General features: G+C 43.3%; 1 protein-coding gene across 2 annotated transcripts in view; it reads right to left on the bottom strand.

Annotated features, from left to right (window-relative positions):
• The window catches only part of LOC138299191 (E3 ubiquitin-protein ligase TRIM39-like), a 170,307-nt gene that overhangs the window by 122,741 nt on the left and 24,648 nt on the right, over positions 1-22,918 (bottom strand). The gene's annotated exons all lie outside the window — the stretch shown is intronic.

The raw sequence follows: 22,918 nt of genomic DNA, 5'->3' as shown, positions 1-22,918 counted from the left end.
AATAGGAGATGGAGACATAGCCCTGTGTACAGACCCCTGGTGGACTTGGCTACACTGGCAGACAGGCACATTATTCTCACCTATAGACTTGACAGGACCACAATCACAGAGCTGAGTGCCCAATTGGAGCCTGGACTGATATCTGCTATCCGTCACCCCACTGGGATCCCCCCTCTTGTGCAAGTGCTATCAGTGCTCCATTTCCTGGCAACTGGTTCTTTCCAAGTGACAGTGGGCTTGACAGTAGGAATGTCACAACCAATGTTCTCAATAGTGCTGACAAGAGTGTTGTCTGCCCTGATAAAACACATGTGCAGCTACATTGTTTTCCCCCAGGTTGAGGATTTGGCTACTGTGAAGGCCGAGTTTTATGCAATGGGACATATCCCCAACATAACTGGGGCGATTGATGGAACACATATTGCATTTGTCCCCCCTCCCCGCCAGAATGAACAGGTGTTCAGGAATCGTAAGAGTTTCCACTCTATGAACGTTCAGATGGTGTGCTTGGCGGACCAGTATATCTCCCACGTCAATGATAAGTATCCTGGGTCGGTGCATGATGCCTTTGTCTTGAGGAATAGCAGCATCCCAAATATGATGGGCCAACTACAGAGGCACAGGGTGTGGCTAATAGGTGAGCCCTGGTTCCCACCCAGTATATGTTGGTGTATGGGTAGGGTGTGGCTAAATGTTGTCCCCCAATATTTGCAGATGACTCAGGTTACCCAAACCTATCATGGGTGTTGACCCCTGTGAGGAATGCCAGGACAAGGGCAGAAGAACGTTATAATAAGGCACATGGGCGAACCAGAAGGATCATAGAAAGGACCTTTGGCCTCCTGAAGACCAGGTTCCGGTGTCTCCATCTAACAGGTGGATCCCTGTGCTACTGACCAAAGAAGGTCTGCTAGATAGTGGCGGCATGCTGCATGTTGCATAACCTGGCCCTCAGACACCATGTCCCATTCCTGCAGGAGGAGGAGGCTGGAGATGCCCATGTGGCAGCAGTAGACCCTGTGGACAGTGAGGATGAGGAAGCAGAGGATGAGGGTGAGGACAACATAACAAATGTGATCCAACAATACTTCCAATGACACACAGGTAGGACAGTGTTACTTCACATTTCAATGACATTTGTTTTAAATTGTGTGGCAATGGCATGCTGATATTTTCAACTTCTAGGCCCACTGGCTGTTCCCTCTGGCAATTCATTTTGCAGAATTTGGGGACCTGACACATACTCCTGGTGTGATCACTACAGCCAGCTACAGGTCATTAATTTATGCTCATTCTCTGTAAAGTTGATTTGCAATGTTTGTACCTATTACAATCAATACATATTTGATATACATGAAATACTCCAAAACGGTCTTCTTTTAAAAGGGTGTTTATTGAAGTTCTTATATATGGAGGGGCAAGTGCAATGGGATGGGGTGATGATGGAGGAAAGTCCAGGGTATTGTTCCAGTCTGTTTGTAGTACAGGTGCATTGTGCAAGGGGACATAGGAAGGGGAGCAATGGCAGTTCAAGGTGGAAAGGGTGACAGAGTTGGACACAAGGGTGACAATCAGGAGAGTCTAATTTCCTGGTGGGGGTCCTGGCAAGTGTCTCTGGCTTCTGTCTGGATCGCAGGGAACATTTGCGGGGTGGTTCACCTTCTGCAGGGGGAGGGGTGCTGATGCCCTGTGAGTCCTGTGGCGGGGCCTCCTGGCCACTAGCGGCAGCAGAAGTGGAAGGCTGTTCAGATATCTGGCTAGTGACAGGGGCCCGCTGGTGTGAGACTACCTCCCTCATAATGTTGGCCATGTCAGCCAGCACCCTGCAATGGAGTTCAGGGTGTTGTTAATGGCCTGCAAGTCCTCCTTGATCCCCTGGTACTGTCCCTCCTGCAGCCGCCTGTATTCCTGCACATTGTCCAGAATCTGGCCCATCTTGTCCTGGAAATGTTGATAAGGTCCCAGGATCTCTGTGAGAGCCTCCTGGAGTGTCAGTTCCCTGCTCCTGTCCTTCCCCTGGCTCACAGCAGTCCTCCTAGTGTTCCTGGTGGACTGTGCCTCTGTCCCCTGAACCGCGTGCCCACTGCCACTGACCCAAGGTGCCGGATTGTCTTGTGTGTGAGGTGTGGCCTGGGGTCCCTGTAGAGGTGGACAAACTGCTGATTGACGTGTCCTGGGGACAGAGGTATGGGTACGCTGGGTGGGTGCTGTGGTGGTGTTTCCTGATGGGGGAGGCTCTGTGGTGGTGTGTGACTGTGCCAGGGTAACTGGCTGTCCAGTGGTCCCTGATGGCCCAGGTAGGTCATCCAGATCCTGGAGACAAGAGTTGTTGTCATCAATGTAGGCCTCTTCAGTTGTGGGACTGGATATTGCTGGCACCTCCTCTCCGCTGACATTGGCTGGGGTACCTGTGGGGTTGTAAATGATGTGTTATGGTTTCTGTGTCTGACATATTGTACATCTGTGGTTTCCCCTCTTTGGCTGGATTTGGCCTGCCAGCTTTCACTTGTGTATATTAGTGTATGGTGGGATTGTTAGTTCTCTATGGTGTGCATGCTTTAGTGATGAGTGCCCATGCAGGGCTGTGAGTGGTGTCCAAACATTGATGCAGCATGCAGGGCTTGGCATTGGGATGAGTGAGATGTGATGGTGAGGTGTGTGGGAAGTGGTGGAGTGATGGGAGTGAGGGTGAGGGTCAGGATATGTGATGGCATGCAGGTAGGGGGTTAGTAGTAGTAGAGAATTGACTTACCAGAGTCCAGGCCCTCAGGATGCAGGATTGCCAAGACTTGCTCCTCCCATGTTGTGAGCTGTGGGGGAGGAGGTGGATTGCGAGCTGGTTTCTTGCTGCAATGGAACATACCTTCCCCTGTAGGTCGTTCCACCTCTTTCTGATGTCATCCCTAGTTCTTGGGTGCTGTCCCACGGCGTTGACCCAGTCCACGATTCTCCGCATAGCTCCATCTTCCTAGCTAGAGATATCCGCTGCACCTGTGCTCCAAATAGCTGTGGCTCTACCCTGACAACTTCCTCCACCATGACCCTTAACTCCTCCTCTGTGAAACGCGGGTGTCTTTGTGGTACCATGGGTGTTCTGTGAGGTACGCTGGTGAGGGTGTGATGGGTAATGTGTTGAGGTGTGTGATGTGTAGTGCGTGAGTGGTGTATAGTTGTGAATAGTGTGTGGCTCGAGTTGTGTCAGTGGTCTTGGTGTCAATCTCCTAGCAGTTGTAGTTGGCAAAGGGTTGTGGGTAAAGTGGGTGTGTGTTTTGTAGTGGTGTGGGTGTGTGGATATGGTATGGGGGTCAGGAGTGTGCTGTTTGAATTGTCCAATGTGGTACTGTTTTGTATGTGGGTGTCCATTGTGAGTGCGGCGGTATGTACTGCCAATGGTGTATCGCCGCTTAATGTCTGCCGTGGTGATTCGTGGGTCATAATGTGCTGGGCGTAGTACTGTTGGTGTAATGGTGTGGGTTTTGATACCACCAGTTTATCACTGACCTTTGGTGTGGCGGATTTGTGTATGTGGCTGAATACTGACAGATTGGTGTGTGTGTGTGTCATAATATGGTGAACGGATATCCGCCACAGAGGCGGTAAGTTGGCGGCCGTCAACGTGGCGGTAAGTGGGATTTACCGCCAATGTCATAATGAGGGCCTAATTTCTTTACAACACTGTATGGTAACGTATTAAATTGGCAAGAATACTTTGCCTGATTTTAATGTGCTAACACATGCAAAAAGCATTTCTGCATGCTTGTGCTTGCATGCTTTCACACATTATAGCCAGATATACCGGATTGGCTATTGTTTAACAAATTACGCCTGCTTCTTCCATTGTGAACTCCTTCTGAGCCTTCTCTTGCACATAATATGGTATGCAAAAGTGTCTAAAAGCAAATGACTGACTGTCTAGGGGCTGTGAACTGTTTGGGTGGCCTGGGTTTCTATTATACATGAACAACATTATAGTTCATTAAATCAAACACAGAAGGGTTTGTACAGCATTCATACTGAAATCATGTATGTGATACTAACAAAAAAGGAGGTAAACTGAAATGAAATATTTGCCTAGGGTCACAGAATTTGGTTAAAAGGAGAATCCCGGATTAGTCCCCAGATTTTAGTCACTATGTAATTCAGACACTAGGGGCCTGATTCACCAAGGTGAACTTACACTTTTGTGTAAATTCACGATTGTTGGATATTCATTAAGGGGGTAACAAGTAGTAACTTTTTGAGTGCTGAGTTTCCGCCCATAAAAATACAGGACTGTCCTATCTATTTATGTGCGGAGATTCCTCACTCAAAGAGACTACTCGTAAATTGCTTGCTGAATAGCCAACAATCGTAAACTTTTACCTGAATCAGGCCCTAGAAGGATATGCTTTGCTTCCCCTACACCAAGCTAACCACAATGAAGAAACCCCCTCCTACTCATGAGCTTTAACCCTCTACTTCCCCTCTGCCCGACCACCACCCTGCTGGCATCAGTGGGCCATGGGAAAATGTTTGCGAGTAACCATGGTCTAGGCGAACTGCAGGTTTACCATGAAGCCTCTTTTACATTTGACATTTCTATAAAGTTCTGAATATTCTTTTGAGATCTCATATACATTACATTTTCAAGCAAGAAAAGCCCAGGGATAGAAACATTTTACATTTCACTTAATTAGTTTAGTTTGGCAGTGGGATCTCTCTGTTGTTCAATGCCCATATCTCCTACCTGCATGTGATGTAGTGCAGGGAAAACATCACCACACAGGTCAAAGCCCATTTTAAGGTCGAGTGTATGGCCTTTTGTATACTTTAGTATAATTACTGTGGGCTTAAAGCCATTTCAGTTGCTCATTTCAGCGTCATTTAAAAATCCTTCCTTGCTAGTGGTCAGTCATGCCTTTTGCTTTTCAGACGTGTCGGTATCTATGTGGACTTGTCCGTGGGCGTGCCTTTCAAAAATAACTTATCATTGGCAAATGCTTTACATTAGTCCCTCCTTGGGGCACTCGCAAATAGGAAGGGGTGTTCCCCTTCCTATTTGCGATTCGCATCGCTATGCAGAATTGCTTTGTGACCGCGTACATCGTCGAAAAGCAATTCGCAGTTAGCACCCATGTGAAGTGGGTGCTAACCCATTCGCAAAAGGGAAGGGGTCCCCATGGTACCTCTACCCCTTTGTGAATGGCTCTAAAAATATTTTTTCAGAGCAGGCAGTGGTCCTATGGGCCATTGCCTACTCTGAAAAAATGAAACCAAATGGTTTCATTTTCACGAGTGTATTGCAACTCGTTTTCCTTTAAGGAAAACGGGCTGCAATACCAAAAAAAACCTGCTTTATTGAAAAAGCAGTCACAGACATGGTGGTCTGCTGTCTCCAGCAGGCCAACATCCCTGTGACTGCAGGGAATCGCAAGGTGGTCACAAATTGCAATCCACCTAATTAATATTAATAAGGTGGATCTTTGCGACCCCCTTGCGATTCGCAGATGGTGTCAGGGACACCATCCTGCATATGGGATTGCGACTTGCAAATTGCGAGTCACTCCAACTCGCAATTTGCGAGTCGCAATCCCATTTCTACCTACATCTGGCCCTAAATGACCTCCTATCTCCCAATGCCCCCCAACCCTTCAAGGCTCAACACCCTCTTTCTCCGAGCCCCCAGATGAGAATCAATCCTTCCCAAAAGGGAATAGCCCTTTGGAAGACAAACACAGAAATAAAGTGACAATACAATATAAGTCGATGCAGAGATGTGTGAGCAAATAAACAGAATGACAACATTATCAAAACGGCTTCTCCCAGTAAAGTGTAAAACGTTTTTAAATCTATTTTGCTTCATTTGCTGAAGGTTAAGGTTAATTATCTGCACGCGCTGCAGCAATTTGTTTTCAAGAATGAGCTGTGTAATAACTATACGGTAAGGAAAGTCGAACTTTGACCAAAATCAACCTCTCTTGATGATTAAAGACGGGTGGGGGCTGGGAACCACGTGGTTAGCAACATTCAATTGCTCCAGTTCAGGATCTTACAAAACAAGGACTTTTGTTCCGGGCAGCAGAATCGTTGACATTTCCTTACTCTGCTCTGGGCTCCCTGCCCATTTCTGAACCGGACAGAGGAAGACAGGGCCCAGGAAAATGTTGATGCTCCTTGACAAAGACCATGAGCTCTACCGGCTGAGAAAGAACCCTGCCCCCGCCTTATCTTCATAGCAGTGTTCGGTGCTGCAGGACTACTCAGTTTCGGCTTGGTTCTGGGTTTATTTTAATGCACATGTTTACATAGACAAATGATAGTTTTATGGTTGGCTTTAATTGTCCTCTGATGTCTTTACGCAGTACCAGATTTTTAATCAAGCATGTGTCGTATTCTGGACTTTGTAGTTTTACTTTTAAGATCATAAGTACGTGCTCAAATATTCCAAAGTGCTGCTGATTAAAAATGCAAAAGCTTTTCGAAAGCTTTAAACATGGCACGGGTCAGCTATGCTTGTACTCCACTCTGTGGTATATTTTTGACAAATACAAGTGATAGAGGCATGAGAAAATATTGCATGCCCTTCAACGATCGCAAGGTGTTACTTTTAGGAGTTTCAATCCCTGGTCATTTTTCTAATTTTCTTTACATTTTGGTATGTGCTCCACATATGACTGCAACTATTAGAATGCATACCATGAAGCAGGGAACAAATGTTTATCCCTGTTGCTACAGCACACTGTGGAGTGAATTTGTATGTGCGTTTCAAAAGTCAAGGGCCCAAACACCTTTTTTTTACAACCCAGCAGGCCTTTACAGCCGTTGTGTATAAACGATTCAAGGGCAGAAATGGTGGGTGCTGACAGGGACAGTAGATAAACACTTTATTAGGATTCAGTGATGAACATGAAAAACATACTTTGGGTGTCAACAAACCGGGGATGAGAAAAGTGGCAGAATGAGGGTAGAGCCAGCATGTATAATGGTTCCAAATACAATTCATAGGAAGAAGTTATTTTATCATTCACAAGAGACATTTTAACATAAGAGTGTTATCTACTTAACTGCGGTGAACGATCCATTGAGGTTATGGCGGACAACAGGTGGTCGAGAGCAGTGCTTGAGAAAATCCATCTGGTGCTCATACCAGAAGGATTTTCTTAATTCAAAAACTATTCAGGACACAAGGGGAATGCTTCTCTTGCATCCCAACTTTGTTTTTTTATGTTTTGGGGACATCACGCTAAATAATGTGAAAACAGGCCCTGCCATTAGACTTTGATCAGGATAGGGGTATAACTGTGGACCCACCACCCAATCAAACACTGATCTGTGCGGGATAGGTACCAAGAGGTAACACTCCTGGGTAGATATCTCTGCTGGGGGATTGCCCCAGGATCACAATCCCACAAGCAAACATCCATCCACTTAACCCAGAGACATTTCTTTTCAGGTCAAGCATAGCAGAGACGTTTTTTAGGTTGAGCATAGAAGGGTGCAATCGCTGCTTTTCTACCTGTTATAATCTGTGGGCTTTAGCCACGCCCATCATTTTCATTCGTTCCTGGGCCTGACTTACAGAAATCCCTTGATATTGTTGGTAAATGCTTTATGTTTGTCCCGCCTGGAGGCTGTTTCGTTAAGCCTTGCAGACTGACCCAGTTGCATGTATTATTGCATGATCGGCCATAAACTTTAGTGGGTGTGCGCTCCTTTTTTATCTCTCACTCCCCTTCACGCTGCATGGCAGCCATGGCGCTTTGAAGTTTCATATAGGGCAAACTCGATCGGCGGTATTGGAGCAATTTGCATCACTACCAGTTACATCACATTGTTCACACTGTTACCGAATCTGAGTTATTTTTACATTTTTGCTTTTGTCTCTCCCCTTCAAGCTCCATGGCAGCCATGGCAATCTGAAGGGCAAACTCAACAGGTGTTTTCCACTTAGTAGCTGCATGTGCGCATTTGTTTTACTGCTGGCCTCAAGTGTGTTTTTTCTGGGATTTTCCAACTTTAGCTCATGCACTGATGGTGCATTGATGATACATTTGGATGATGCTTGCAAAACACATGAAAACAAATGGGAAGACGCTTCATTTGTGAGCTGCATGGCACAATTGCGATTGAACACCTAATGTCAGCAGCTGAGGCTTACATGTGTTTAAGTTTAAGATTATTTGTTTGTCACCTACATCGTTGTTGTTGTATACATTTAAGTTTATTACAGAGAATACAGGCAGGCTGGTTGGCCCAGTGAGTTAAACGCTTGCTGCTGGACTATGTGATAATGTTAATGGTCATGGTTTACTCTCTGCAGGACAGCTTCTACCTTTCATTCTTCCAAAGTCAATAACTTTGTAATTGTTTACAGCATTCTGAAATGGTAGAAATGCAGCATAAGGCACTGCATAAAGAATGTATAATAATATGTGTATAATAGCTTGCTGCTTTCTAGTCAACAAAGAGAAATGTATTCCCTTGAAGCCTATCTTGCTGCCATTATTTGTAAAACTAGTGAGGGTGGGGTAAGAGGGAGTTCTTATTCACAGAATATTGTGCACTGAATTAAGGATACCAGACATGAGCTATTTTAATCTCTACTATTCTGGCACGTCAGGGATCGTTATTATCTTGCTGTCTTTTGACAAAGGCACTAGGGGATGAGGAATGCATGGATTGGAGGTGGCACTGGGCTGGGGTTGAGTACAGAACATTCTATTTAGCCCCAAATTACATACTTTATAGTACTGGCCAGTCTTGATTCAAAGTTGTAAAATGATTTGAAGCAAAGTATCCAAGTTACGTTTTACACATTGCTGAAGATGATCCAGCCCATGTTTTAGTAAGTTCAGACCATAGCTTCTCTTTAGGTCGGGCTAGAAACTTAACATATGTCTTGTTATGTAAACTGAGACGGAATAGTGGTTGGCCGATTTTAACGATTGGCTGTACGTATCATTCATCGGCCTTTGCCATTCAGCTCCTACTGGCACGTCTCACTAGCCCAGGGGCAGGAAATCCTCACTCTCCAAGCCTATGTGTACATGATTACTGATACGTAGGAACCCGCAGCATAGTTATTGTTCTCCCACTGACAGAAGTTAATGGGCACCGTCTGTTAAATTGCATTACCAATGAAAAATTTCAAGATAATGTAGTAATATACTTTTTTTTCCCAAGGGACATTTCTGTTGACAAGGCGATGTTTGCATTTTTTCGTTTTTATAGCTATAGCCTAAGGATTACAAAAGGCTAACTCTTTAAGGGAAGGAACTAAATTATCAGCCAGATCTTTTGCACTACAAATGCTTGTCCTCTTGGGAGCAGGGACCAACTATTGTATAATTATGCTCTGTCCTGTTTATTGGGTCTTTAGGGTACTTTTTATCTTCATTTCCTGCTTGTGTTCAGTGAAGCTTCCCTTTCCATTTGCAGAGCATTCTTACTCTCAGTTTAGCTGAGCTGTAAACAAGGCTATAAATCAGAGTGTTACTTGAGGTATTGGAGGCCTTACATACATCATACCAGCCACCTTACACAAGGACATATTAATTTTTTGGATGCACGGGGAGATTAAGTGATGTTGAGCAGACTCCGTGATTCGAACCCGAGACCTCAGTTCCAAATTCAACAGCTCTAGTCATTGTGCCACACCTTCTCCCTTTTCTACCAGGTTTCAAAGGAGCACATGAGCCATTCCAGTTCTATTAATTGTTGCAGTGTGGCACAGCCCGTTTTATGTTTACGTATGGTGGGAGCACCTTTCTTTCATTCTGCACGGCTCGTTCACCTCCATTTTTAATTTAATAACTTGCTCTCTCTGTCTGTTCCTTCCCATTCTAGGATCCGCAGGACTGTTGTCTGTGAAAAACTTTAATAGCTCAGACCCTGACTAGGTGCATATGAGTCTGGCACCCCCTGACAGTGGGAGATGTGCTCCTAAAGATGTGATACAGAATAGCTACTCAGATTTGTAACTGGAGAGGTGTGTGCAGCGGCCAGCTACCTGCAACTGTCTGCCAATGTGTGTCCTATCTCAGCCTCCGTAGTATCTCAGTTCCCCCGTAGTAATCTGTGTAGTGTTTCTGTGATCACTGTTTACCTGTGCCACTCCACTTTTGCAGGGATGTGGTCATGTCAGAGAGTTGATGAGGATCCAAGGCTTTCCCAATGATTAGCATATGTGTTGTGTGCGTTTGTGTGTAAGCACATGTGTATGCAGTGCGTGCATTTAATTTATGTTCACAAATTCCTGCGGTAAATCTGCCTCAACATGAAGCTTCCTATAAATGCCTGTGTACAGATAGTTTTCTCTACGATTTTCTCAAGCGTACCTGTGCCATGTGGTGTGTGTCCACTGCTAGCTAGGAAAGGTGCTGGGATTTTCTGTTATAAAGGTGAAAATAAAATTGGCATTAGGAGCCTAACACATGCAAACAATCATTTTTTGCCTTTTTTCAGTAACATCTTGACGCCACTAGGTGGCACCCTAAAGCTGCTCGTTTAATTCACTCATAGATTTATTGACCTTGCTGCTGGTCTGTGAGGATGGAAGCCATAACTATTTCCCAAAGACACATTTACAGGCAAAGACATTATATAACTGAGAATCATAGTCTGTATATTACTCTGGAAATATGACACAAATCTGGGCCGCATGGACCAGTGTTGAACACCCATGAATTGGCAGCTGTTCCATGCACCTCCCTGCAGTTATAAGCATTCTCTGTATATCTGGTCAACAGTGTCTAACAGTTTTACGGCTAGTATAGTGGCTGTGGTGAGCTGTGCGTCTTCCATTTGACAATGGCAGACTTGTGTGTGTGTGTGTGTGTGTGTGCCATGGCACCTTTGTGGGGAACCCTAGCCTGCTGTTGATTTTTGAGAATGTGTATGATTGACTTAAGTCTTTTGGTGGGAAAGATAGAATCGAAACCTCAGGCTTTGTCTGTGCAGTGGTACATAAGGCATGCATTTAGTGTCTGGCTTGTGAATCTTTGTGTTAGTGCAGCCAGCGTAATTTGTTTCCATATACTGAAACTGAATCTGTACATTATTGTACTACAAGAGGGTTATCTTGTCATAGACTGACTGTGAGACTCTTCACACCAATGTGCAGGAAACAGGTTAGTTGAGTCGTACACCAGCATCGTGAACCAGTATATAAGTGCACCGGCATAGTTCCTTGTACTAGGATGACAATAGTGTTAAAATATTGAACACAGAATATTGTTCTGCCTGCTTAGACTGTCCCTTTGCTAGGGAATTTGAACAAAATATTTTTAGCCTTTTGACATTATATTTCTCAGCCTTTTTGTTAGCTTGTTTGGTTGGCTGTGCAGAACCATCAGTGTAGATGACAGTTTGATATCTGTCAAGTGACAAGCTGTTAAGAGGTGTGGGGTACTTCTGTTAGCATTGGAGAACTTTTTGTGTTTAAAGTTTTGGGTCAAAGATGTAATCAATATCAGTGGCAGTCAAAAAGGTTGCACATTGAATACAACGTGGATGTAACGCTTTACTGTTAGGAAAGCTTGCTCTGCTTACAGCCTCTAAGGCCGGCATTGGAGTAACGACAATAATGCATTTCCCTTAGGCAAGTGGCCTTCCCTTAATGACAGCCATCTGCACAGCAGTTCGAAGTTTGGCTGTGGGTGCAAAGCATTGTTCTGCGTTGGAATATAAATGTGATTTATATGTCGCCCTCATTAAAGGTGACATCGGTGAACCCGATGGCACCAGCAATTATTATGATGACCAAATTTGTTTTGTTGCCACATGTGACAAGTGTTTTGCTTCTAGCATTTCTTGCTGAAATCATCTAAGGATGCGTTTGTGTTCAAATGTCCAGTGTCTGCTTGAGAAATCTGGGCGAATCAAATCATAGAGTGGTTTGATGGGTTGTGCATAATCTGGAATGTAAGTTCTGCTAAAGTTACAGAAACTAATTAAATACTGTAGTTTCTTAATTGTGTTTGGTGGTTGAAGTTGAGCATATTTTTATAAAAAGCGCAGGGCCAGGCTTCTGCCCTCATTTGATAGCTCGTATCCAATGAATATTTCACTGAGAAAGGCAATTTTAGTTTTCCTTAAATTGAATTTGTATCCAAGGGCTGCGAATTCTAGAACAATCCGTTCGATCCTGGCAAGATCAATGGTGAGGTCATCATCTGTGAGATAGATGTGATCCACATAGAACAATGCCTTGGGATCAATATCATGCAATATTGATGTCACACCGGCCGAAAACAACCCTAGGCTGTTCTTATAGCCCTGAAGCAAACAGCAGAAACATTTTTGTCAGCCAAATAAGAATGCACTCAGGTCACTACTTTCATGCGCTAAGTTTTGGCAGAAAAAAAAATTGGAAATATCCAAGGTCGTTTTGTATTTTTTACACACTATGTTGTTTACTAGTGCAGTGCTGTGCGCATTCTGTAATCGAAGACTATTCTATATGAATGCTCTGGTTTTGCAATGGGGAATAATGGGTTATTCATTGCAGAGACACAGGGTTCAATTACTCCCTGGTACTTGAGCTGACTGAAGATCTCTTTCACTGGAGCTTTAGCCTCATGTTTAACAGGATATTGTGGCTGAGGCTCGGTTGTGGACCTAATAGGTATTAAATGGTAGGGGGAATTTCTATACCACCTGACGTGGTTGGCTTCTTTTACCGCTTTAGCAACAAGAGCTGAGAAAGAAGGCAAAAATGACATCTTCTGTATGAAGAGCTTACGGACGTGTTTGGGTTGCCAGTGTCTTTCTCTCAATAGGATATCACAATTAAGTTCTTCCCAAAATTTACACTAATGGTGCACTCTATGTCTCCCTCAATCTGGATATTTAGATCATAGACCCTGTCAGATGGGAGAACACGCCCGTCTGCAGTCTTGATTGCAAGAAAGTCATTAGTTGCTATAACATCCAGATGCTCTTTCAGACTCTGGTAACATATCTTGAATTCTGCCACGCTCTCCAGCAGGGTCACTGCCCACGTCTTGTTCTTCCGCAATGTATTCAATTTTGCTGGCATGTTTTATTGAAATTGCTGCTACCTTTTTCTTTTTGAATTGTGGCTTTTGTTGTGGGGATTTATCTTCTTTCTTGTCTGAAGACCGCTGTAAGTCTTACTTCTGTTTCACATAGTCAGGGCATTGTTCTGATCATCCCACTCTCTCACTGCAACAATTCGGTGTGTCCTGAAGGTAATGAGAGGGACGTGAATCAGTATATCTGTCAGGAGCCTTTAAAGTTTCTCTATTTCTGAGATTATATCTCCTTTCGGAGCTCTCCGGATGTAGAGAGTCTTCTCTCTGACTTAGTCTCTCTTAATTTTGTTTTTGTTTATTCCAGCATTTTTTAGAACCCTCTTGTGCTGGTTTAGTACCGTTCTTATGGGTGGCAGTATGAATTTCAGGCTTGTTCGGCTTGACTCCCAAACTCTTCCGTCCTATACAAGTATAGGTATCGGAAATAATTTTCGGTAGTTGATGCTCCTGTTCTAACTGTGGAATCTCCCGGAGCCACCACTGGTGCATAGCCAATGCTACCTCTTCCCCTTTAATGTTACTTAGCATTATTGAGGAGACTGTATCAAAGTTACACATAAATTGAATTCCCAAATCTAGGGCTGGAGCAGCCCTGTGCTGATTTTGAATTTGTTTTAAAACTTCTGGCAACTTGGCAAATGTCAGGGTATCATGCATGTAGTGTAAATCGCAGTGAAGACTGTACCTCATGTGGTACAGTCATCCACCGATGGAATCATTTCGAATGGCAAGCACATTGTGAGAATTCTATGTTTATCTTGGGTCCCGTATCGGGAAACATTGCTTCAAGCTGGTTAGTTTTTTGTGCTATCCAGAACAGAATCGTCTCACATTCTGTGGGTCCTTTGCCCATGATAGAATGTTCTGTTTCCCAATATCGGCCAATTAGTGACCAGCTGGTGCAGCCCATGATGGGGTGGTTTTTAAGGTCTGCATAGTGAATTGTACTAATTGTCTGTATAGTTGTACTAGCTCATTATAAAGTGTGAGTATGCCAGCTATTTGCATTGCCTGTATGCCAGTATGTGGTGTGTATATGGCAAACATGGGCCACATTGGTCCGTCATTATTTAAAAGACCGAGGGGCATATTTATAGGCCCCTAGCGCCACCTTGCTCCACATTAATTTTGATGTTAATGTGGCCCAACGAGGCCATAATCCCCGCGCCTTATCTACAGCATTGCGCCACCCTGTAACCCTTTGCGCTACATTATGCCTGCGCTAGGCATAATGTATGCAAAGGGGGCGTTCCCATGTTAGGGGAGCCGGAAAAATGGCATAAGGAAATCAATGAGATTCCCTTGCGCCATTCTCTATGGCACTTTTAATGCCTGCTCAAGAGCAGGCCTTAAAAGGGGGCGGCTGCCATTCTTTAGAATGGGGCCCTATGTACTCTGCAGGAGTAGCGCCGATATTTTGGCGCTACTCCTGCATAGTACATTAATAGCATCATAAAAAATGACACTATTGCTCCCTACCCTGCACCATGGTGCACCGTATTTTAAATACGGCGTGCATATGGTGGCGGTAGGGGGTGCTAAGGGGCGCAGGGAAAATAGTGCTGCACTCAGTGCAGCGTCACTTTCCATAAATCTGCCCCCTAATCTCATGGGTCATATTACATGTGGTAGGGTGCCACTGAACCAATTTTGACATTCCTGATAGGAAAGAGGCATCTCTAAATCATGGTAGGCTTGGTACGTTTGCTTTTTTGTATGTGTGAAATGTATGTGTTCTGTTACCTTCCTCTGGAAAGGTGACCCAGGAATAAAAAGTTTCTGACTGGTAAGCATCCTGAGCTTCCACCATAAATGTGACATCCCTGCCTTCATTTGTTAGGCCATGGGCTTTTAGGTGTTGTTTTAATGCATGTCTGACATTTTTTTTAATGTCTATGGCGTTAGCCATGTTGAATAAAGGGAACAGAGAAGGAACACCAAACGTGGTCTTATGAGTTCAAGCTTGAACAACCTACAGCCTAGTTGTTCCCTATTCAGCTGAGAAAGATTAACCTTAAGACCACGGATGTCACCGTATGATGGTACTTAGGGAATCTGTAAATTAGTGCAAAAACACCATTGTTGGTGCGCCATGTCGTAGTTGGACTCTTGCTCCTAGGCAAAACTGCTGGTTTAGGGATGACAACACTTTTGTTTGTAGGTGACTAAGCAAATACCACAGCAAGTCGCAACTATCGACACAACCCTCCCGGCTCACAAGCTGTACCGCACTAAAAAGCCAAACAGTAAAAGGTGATTTCTGGCACCCTTACACATAGACTCTGGAAAAGACCTCTCAGGGAAGTTGTGGTGGAACTAAAGCTACCCTATCTCCCATTAGCAATCAGTCTAAGTCACACACAGGCAATGAAGGAGATGCAGGAACGTTTTCAATATATTTATTGAAAAGACTGCAGTCTATGGTAAAATGAGCTGCAATGATCAAGATAACGATCAATAAAATATCATCATTGTGAAGAGGAGAATTGTGAATACATCTTGCAATAAACATGAAATATAAAATCCCTAGCATCAGGAACCTAGTCCCTAACCTAATGAGAGATAGGTATGATAAACCTAATCTGCCAGTACCATGTCCATGAGAAGTGCCCCGCAACCCTCGTTACCTTGGAAGGAGGTCTCTAGGTCAGACTCTGTGGTGACACAAAGTCTGATTTCTGCCTCAAGGTCACATGCAGTGTAGATGGCATCTGGAAGGAATCCTTTGAATGACCTTGTCCGTGTGATATGTATTTATACAGATCATGTAGGACCTCTGACGCAGGTATGTTCCCAAACAATTGATAAGTAGGCAGACTTGTGGTAGGAATTATATAAACAATCCCCAACAAGTGTACAATATGTTCCTGTCACACGTGAGTGAGAAAGGGGCATGATGTGAATACATAGATACATCACTTGATGACGCTGATAGCGATGCCTTCACAGGGTGGTACTGATTATGTAAATCAAAATATCTTTATAAAATATAAACAACAGCAGCTATCTTAAAATAAATAATGAAATAAATGGACTAAAACTGAGCAAGCTAAGTAGGCAAAAAGTAACTAGGTGATAGGGGCACATGCTTGCAAGACAAAGGGCTAAGCTAATCTCCTGAGTCCCAATAAAAACTAATATGGATTCACCACAACTCTAGGCTTCTCTGCCAACAATCCAGTATTGGTGCACCCCCTCAGGCAGGAGCATCACTGTTGCTGTTATTGGGCTCCTGTGCAGCAGCAGCCCCAAACACTTCCTCCTGCTCACAGCTTCACAGCAGGGAGCAAAGCAGGCCTGCTTACCTCCTCCTACTCCAGCCATCGGGGTCCCACGGATGGGGCTCAAGTGACAAGGCAAAAGCATGATTCTCAGCCTGCCACAGCTGGGTGGCAAACAGTTTAAACTGCTAACTCAACTTCGCCATTTCAAGACACCCCTAAAGCAGGACTACTGAGCTCTAAAGGCATGGTGCATTATATTACAAGGGTGAACCTGTAGTTTCATGTTTTTACAGTACTAACTGTAAAAACCAATATTGTTGTTTAGACCTAAATTCTAACTTAGACCAAAAGTCTAAATGTATTAGCAGTACTTACCTTTGTGAATACCAAAAAGTAGTAAGGTCATACTTTTTGTCTAAGTTAGACTTCAGGTCTAAACTTAGGCCTAGGTGTAAAGTTAGACTTTAGGTGTAAAGTTAGACTTCAGATGTAAAGTTTGGGGCATAATTACGAGAGACTTGCACAGCCAGAGCATCACTTTGTTTGACATTCCAGAAGTGCAAGCCTCTCAGCCATATCTATGAGGCCATGCTAAGCCACTTTGCATGGTTTTTGCTGGCTTCATAGATATTGAGTAAAGCAAAGCAGCGCGACTCACCACATTGCCTCACTCTGCACCAGGGCAGTGTTCCATGGGCGTTGCAGTGGGTTTTCCCACGCAACAGCCATGGATTTTGATGCTATCCCAGATTTACTTAATGACGTAAACCTGGAGCAGTGCCACAACCTTATCCCTCCCCAAGGGTGGCATAACAAGAAGAAATATTTTTATTTCCCCTTGTTGTTTTCCTCTTTCCATGTGTGCTGCATTCTGTAGCACACATAGGAGAGGAAAATGTCTCTCAGGATTGTTTATGTGCAGGAAGGTGCCCCTTACTTCAGCAAAAGCAATCCTGCATGCAGCGCAGACACTCTTGCACCATGGTGTAAGGGTGCCTGCTTTGGCGCTAGGTAGCAAATTGTGCACCAGAGCAGGAAGAAAGGAAAGGAATGCAATGTATAACACATAGGCAGGGCATTCCTGCCCTTTCACATTGCTGTAGGGCAGAGGAGCAAGAAGAATTGCAGTGCTGCCCTACGCCAGTTGCCCATAAATATGGGCCTTAGACTTTAGGTCTAAACTTAGCCTTAGGGTCTAAAGTTAGACTTTTGGTCTAACTTTACCTTTGTGTACCAGGCCCTTAGACTTCAGGTCTAAACTTAGGGGCCCGATTCACAAAGGTAAAGTTAGACCAAAAGTCTAGATTAGACCAAAAGTATTGGTATTCACAAAGAACACATTGGAGATCAGTTTTGTTTAACAGAGTAAAAGGGGTGTTAGAAGAGATGATGGTTAATGGTGAGTCTGGGGAGACCGACTCCCTATATGCATACACTCAGTCTATGAGACTAATTGTAAGTTAGGTTGATGAAAAAGAACTCAGGACCTGACCCAAATCACTATAGCAGCCATGCATAACTATAACTAAATAAATAAATAGATTAGTTAGAATCCAATTCTCCTCGATCTCTGTGCAAAGAGAAAATTAATTTCCCTCCTAAACAGGAAAACAAAACATCACAAAGAAAAGATGAAAAAAGCTGAGTATGACCATAAATGAAGTGGCTTAGAGAGGCAGCCTGCTACAAAGATATGAGAAATTGCAGTGGGTCGAGAGTAAGGTCTCAGCCCATCTCTATTTCATAAGACCAATGAACCAGATATATTTCATGGTTGTATGAGACTACTGATAGGATAGTCCTAGGCACTCATGAGGATAATTATAGCCTAGAAATAGATTTGATAGCCCGCAGCCCCCCCTCTGGTGAGCAGAGTGCGGTTCTCATTCGGTCTATGAGAAATTTGGATGCAACGGGCCCAGGTGATGCTCATTCTTACTCTCAGGCATTAGTTCCTCCATTATGGTTTGGAATTGTTTAACTCCACGATATAAAAAGGGGAGCCACAATTCACCAAATACTTACAGATAAATTACCCTCCTAGATGCAGTAGGCAAGATTTTTGCAAAAAGCATCCTGGAACATGTGCTCAACTGGGTCGAAATTGAAAAGATTATTCCATTAGAGCTATCTGGCTACAGGAAAAATCACTCAACAATAGACAATAACACAGCCCTTCAACTCTTAACCGATAAATATGTGAAAATTAGAGGTTCTTGATGATTCCCTGCCTTTATTGATTTTTCAACAGCATTAGATAAAGTTGGTCAGCCTATGTTATGGAAAACGTTATATGGTCTTGTTAGAGCGCAAACATTATTAATAAAATTGTGACACTAGAATATAATGAAATAACGTGTTTAAACATAAAAACGAAAATGTGTGGTTTGGAAAACATGACCACTTTGGTGGCAGCCATAATCTAGTTCAAAATGATAATAAAAAACTGTCTAATGAAATGTATTTTGTGTGTTCATAATTAAATGTACTAAAAAACAAATATTAATATGTACCAAGAGGATTAATAGTTTAAATATTATGAAACTTTTATTCATTGGTTTAAAAAAAGTTCATGTTAGAATGCAGCAGCAATGTTTAAAATGCTAACACTGTGGAAAATGTTTCTCTAAGCATCCTGTGTGACTTGCTCACTGTGGAAAGGTTATGTACTTATGTTGTAACATTTGTTTGTCATCCTGCCAGATAGTGTGTACCCAAGAACAATATTGTAATAGTTTTCATGTACAGTCTGCAACAAATGTATTCTACTGAGGTAACTGGTGGCTGCAGTGGGAGAAGATGAGCCAGTTGTGAATGCAGAAAATGAAAACAAATATACTTCTGAAACGTGGAGTAAGTGTAATTGGCTCTGACCTAAACCACCCTATAGACTGACCAATAGAAGCTTACCTTGTTTTCTAGGACTGTAATTTAACACAATTAGGTGATGTAGTTCAGGTTTTCCATCGCAGTTCTGCTCAGATCCTTGCTGTTCTCAGTTATGCTCTTTTATTTTGCTCGTGTAATGATGTGTTGTGTCTTTAGCTTTCTGCCATTGTCAGTTCAGATGCATTAAGGCCAAACATTACTGAACTGTTCTCTTTTATGTCACTGCCCAATGAAGAAGACCAGAAGATGTTCCACTGATGAAGACATTGCTTTTTCCTGATCCATTTAGAAGAGGTATAACCAAAATGTGCATTTGTTTTTCTTGAAGATTTTTATGTTTTCTCTTTTAGAAACCCAACAGCTATTTTTGGTTAGCACCATAGTCAAATGTTCTTCAAATTATTTTTGTCTTCCTTTCTTTTTGCATGAAGTCCTAACATGCTTATCAAATTAGAGTATCAGTTACAGATGTCACAATCCAAATTTGACTGTTTTATATAAATTGATTGTAAACAAATTAATCTGCAATAACTGAATGTATTCTGTGTCTATCATTCATTTGCTATTGTTGTTATTCTGCATTGTGGTTCTTGAATGCTTAATGATAATTATTCTGTCTAGGGTAAATTTCTTTAGAAGGTTTGGTCAGCCTGTGTTATTCCTGTACTTTTATCATTTGGTCTTGTGTTTGGTCTACATGATCTTAGCATTGTTAATCTAAAGGGCAATAAATGTTTGAACTTTACTAAACTGGTGTGGTGATTCATGGCCACATGGGTCATGGTGCGAATAAATTACTGACTCCAAAATGAAAAGCAATGTTTATTAATTTGATCTCATTGTTGTTGACCATCTCACTCCTATCTGAGTCCAAAGATTTGAGTCGACCTCTAAGGGTAATTGATTGTTACCCTATGAGTGTCACCTTATAAATAAATTATCAAAAGAAATATAAGGCTGGACACACCCACAGTCTTGGTATCTCCAGGTTTTATCACTGCATTCTGCCACATAGTACCAAGTGCTGAAGGGGTTGAGCAAGGGGTTATCATCTGTAATTGATACAAATAATGGCCTGAAACAGTGCTGTCATTTGGTGCTATTGTTGTTTTCCCTTTACATCACTGATTTACCTGTCTTTTTGGATAATAGTATGGCCGATTCACTAAAAATTGGGGGCAGGTTGGTGTCCTGTCTGCTAGATGCTAACAATAGTATGATTCTGTCCGCTATCATTAAAGAAATGTGTGTGTAATCATTTTCTGAAATGTGGCTCTAAGGAAGAGAATAGGGCCACTTCCAGTTATTATATTGACAGTCACATGTGCCCAAAGGCAGAGTGCTGCTGGCATTGAAGCCAGGATTGGTCAACGTGGAGCTTGTAAAATGATGGCACTTGGCAGCTCTACAGATACAGTGTCTGGCTGCTGCTGCTCGTTCATTGGTTTCTGGCTCCTGTTTGTGAGAATGAGCAGGGGCAGGGAGGCAGCAGAATGCCTCAATTTCAAGTGTAGGTGGTCGCTCCTCACTTTTGTAGGTGTCTGTCGCAAGCTGAGACACCACTACCTCCAAGATGATGAATCAGCAGACGTCCTAAGGGTCACTGGAAGCAGGTCATGCAAAGTGGTGGTCATGAAACCTGAGGAGAGGATAGACTGAATGAAAAACAGGGCCACATGTTCATGAATGCAGATGCACTGGACAGCCATGGTGGTGGTGATAAAGCAATACCTGAGTATAACAAGAGGTCTGGCACAAAAGATCTTTAGTGGAGGATAAGCGATGTAAAAGATGGAGGTCATTCAACGGCTTTCTTCATCTTTGGGCTGTGTCCTGACTACCTGGTTGGAAGAGGCTGTTCCACAGCATTGTTTTGTAGTTGCATTTGTATGACAATCCATACCCCCGTAGAGGTGCTGAAGCCCAGTTTTGGGTAGGTAGCATGCTGCTACTTGGGACTGCTTGGGTGGGAGAGTGGGCATCTTTAGTATGATCTATATCAGTGGTGTTTTCACGTCGCGCTTGAAGATCAAATTCTCTTATCATGTTTTGTCACTGTGTTCAGTCATGTAGCAGTGTGAAAGGGGTGAAAGACAGGATGCTTACAATTACAAATAGATAGTGTATGTGTGGATAGGAATGCATAACTGGAGACAGGCCTATCTAGGAAGTGGTTTGGTGTCACGGGTGAATACCTGTTATACAGATGGTGTCCGTGTAAACATGTGCTTGTGATTGTAGTGAAGTGAAGAAGAGTGAAATACAGCCAAACATTTGGTTGTGATGTGTTCCAAAACTCTGGTACCCTCATGTAGTTGCTATCAGTAAGCATGAAATGTCAGTTTTTCATGCCAATGTATATATGGCCAGCCCTACTAATGCATGTGAAACATATTTCTTTTTAACCAAATAACACTTTTTTTTTGTATAGCGTGCAATCTGTACAAACTTACTTCATGGCCCTTTCAAATTAGTTGGCCAAGCAAAATGAGAGTGTGAAATAAAGTGATTTGCTTGAAATGTCTCTGTCCAGTTAATAGCAGGTGCTGGAGATCCAAGAGAGGTGGTGCTCAGATGACAGCTCTTGAACAGAACAAATTGAGTGTTCAATACACATTCCTGTCCTGTATTCAGTGCTTTTTGTCTTTTAAGAACTACATTAAAGAGGAATAGAGGCACTGTCTGGGATGCTGGGTATAGCTCCATTTCCAATTACTAGTTCTGTGGGACAATGGCAGGGCCAGGGTAGATATTCAACTGGAGCCAACTTCCAGTCCTGTCTGGCTTGTCCATCTCTGGTTGGGAAAAAGCTCACAAAAGCTTTTTTCCTACAGCACCATCAGGTCACTAATGGAAGGAAGATAACACTGCTGGGGTCCTAAAGCACTGGGGGCAGGGCACTCAGTGCTTTGGTGACATCACCAACAGGGCACTGCTAGTGGAAAGTTCACACTGCTGTGTCCTATATCAAAGGCATGGTGCTCAAGGAAGATAACATTCCTGTGGTCTTATGGGGCACACCGCAGGGAGAGGTCACTGCTACAGTCTTAGCGCTCACAGGGCACTGCTGGGTAAAGGCTATATTACTTGAAAGGGTCCTCTGCTCGCTCCAGACACTCTACACCACAAGCAATGCCTGCCCCTCATTCACAACTGGATGTTCAACACCAATCGGAAGCTCAGCCCCACAAGGGGCTGTTATTTGCCAAGAAAAACAAGCAATATCTCGTCCAAACCTGAGTCAGCGGCATAAATCGGACCAATTCAGATGCCAACTTTCATGCAATACCAAGTTACTTGGATTCACCCTGCAACCAACCTCAGTCTCAAGGACTACGCTGCCAAGAAAACAAGCTCAGCCTAATACCATCAGACTGGAGGCAATAATGTGCAAAAATGAAAAATCTATTTGGCAGACGCAGACCTTCTCTATCAATTTACCCATGATCTGAAACAATATTTCTCTATCTCCTAGGGTTTCACAAACCCTGCTCAGGAAGGAGCGACAAAAACACCTCTTTAAAGAGCACTACATCACAATGCAGTAACAGTTCACTTCTCCGAGAACCAGGTATCCCTCCAGTCCAGCGTTGACACTTCCTGGGGTTCCGCAGTAATAGGCTAGGATTACATCTATGATTATAATACCTTCATTGGCTTCATCCCAATTATTTTCAGGGAGAAAAATTGAATTACTCCAGAGACCAGACCTACATCACCCTACCCACCAAAAAATATTAACATAAGGGTCGATAGGTGAAGGGAGCAGCG

Source organism: Pleurodeles waltl, chromosome 6, assembly GCF_031143425.1.
Source record: "Pleurodeles waltl isolate 20211129_DDA chromosome 6, aPleWal1.hap1.20221129, whole genome shotgun sequence".
NCBI lineage: Eukaryota > Metazoa > Chordata > Amphibia > Caudata > Salamandridae > Pleurodeles > Pleurodeles waltl.
This window is presented reverse-complemented; position numbering and strand designations above follow the sequence as displayed.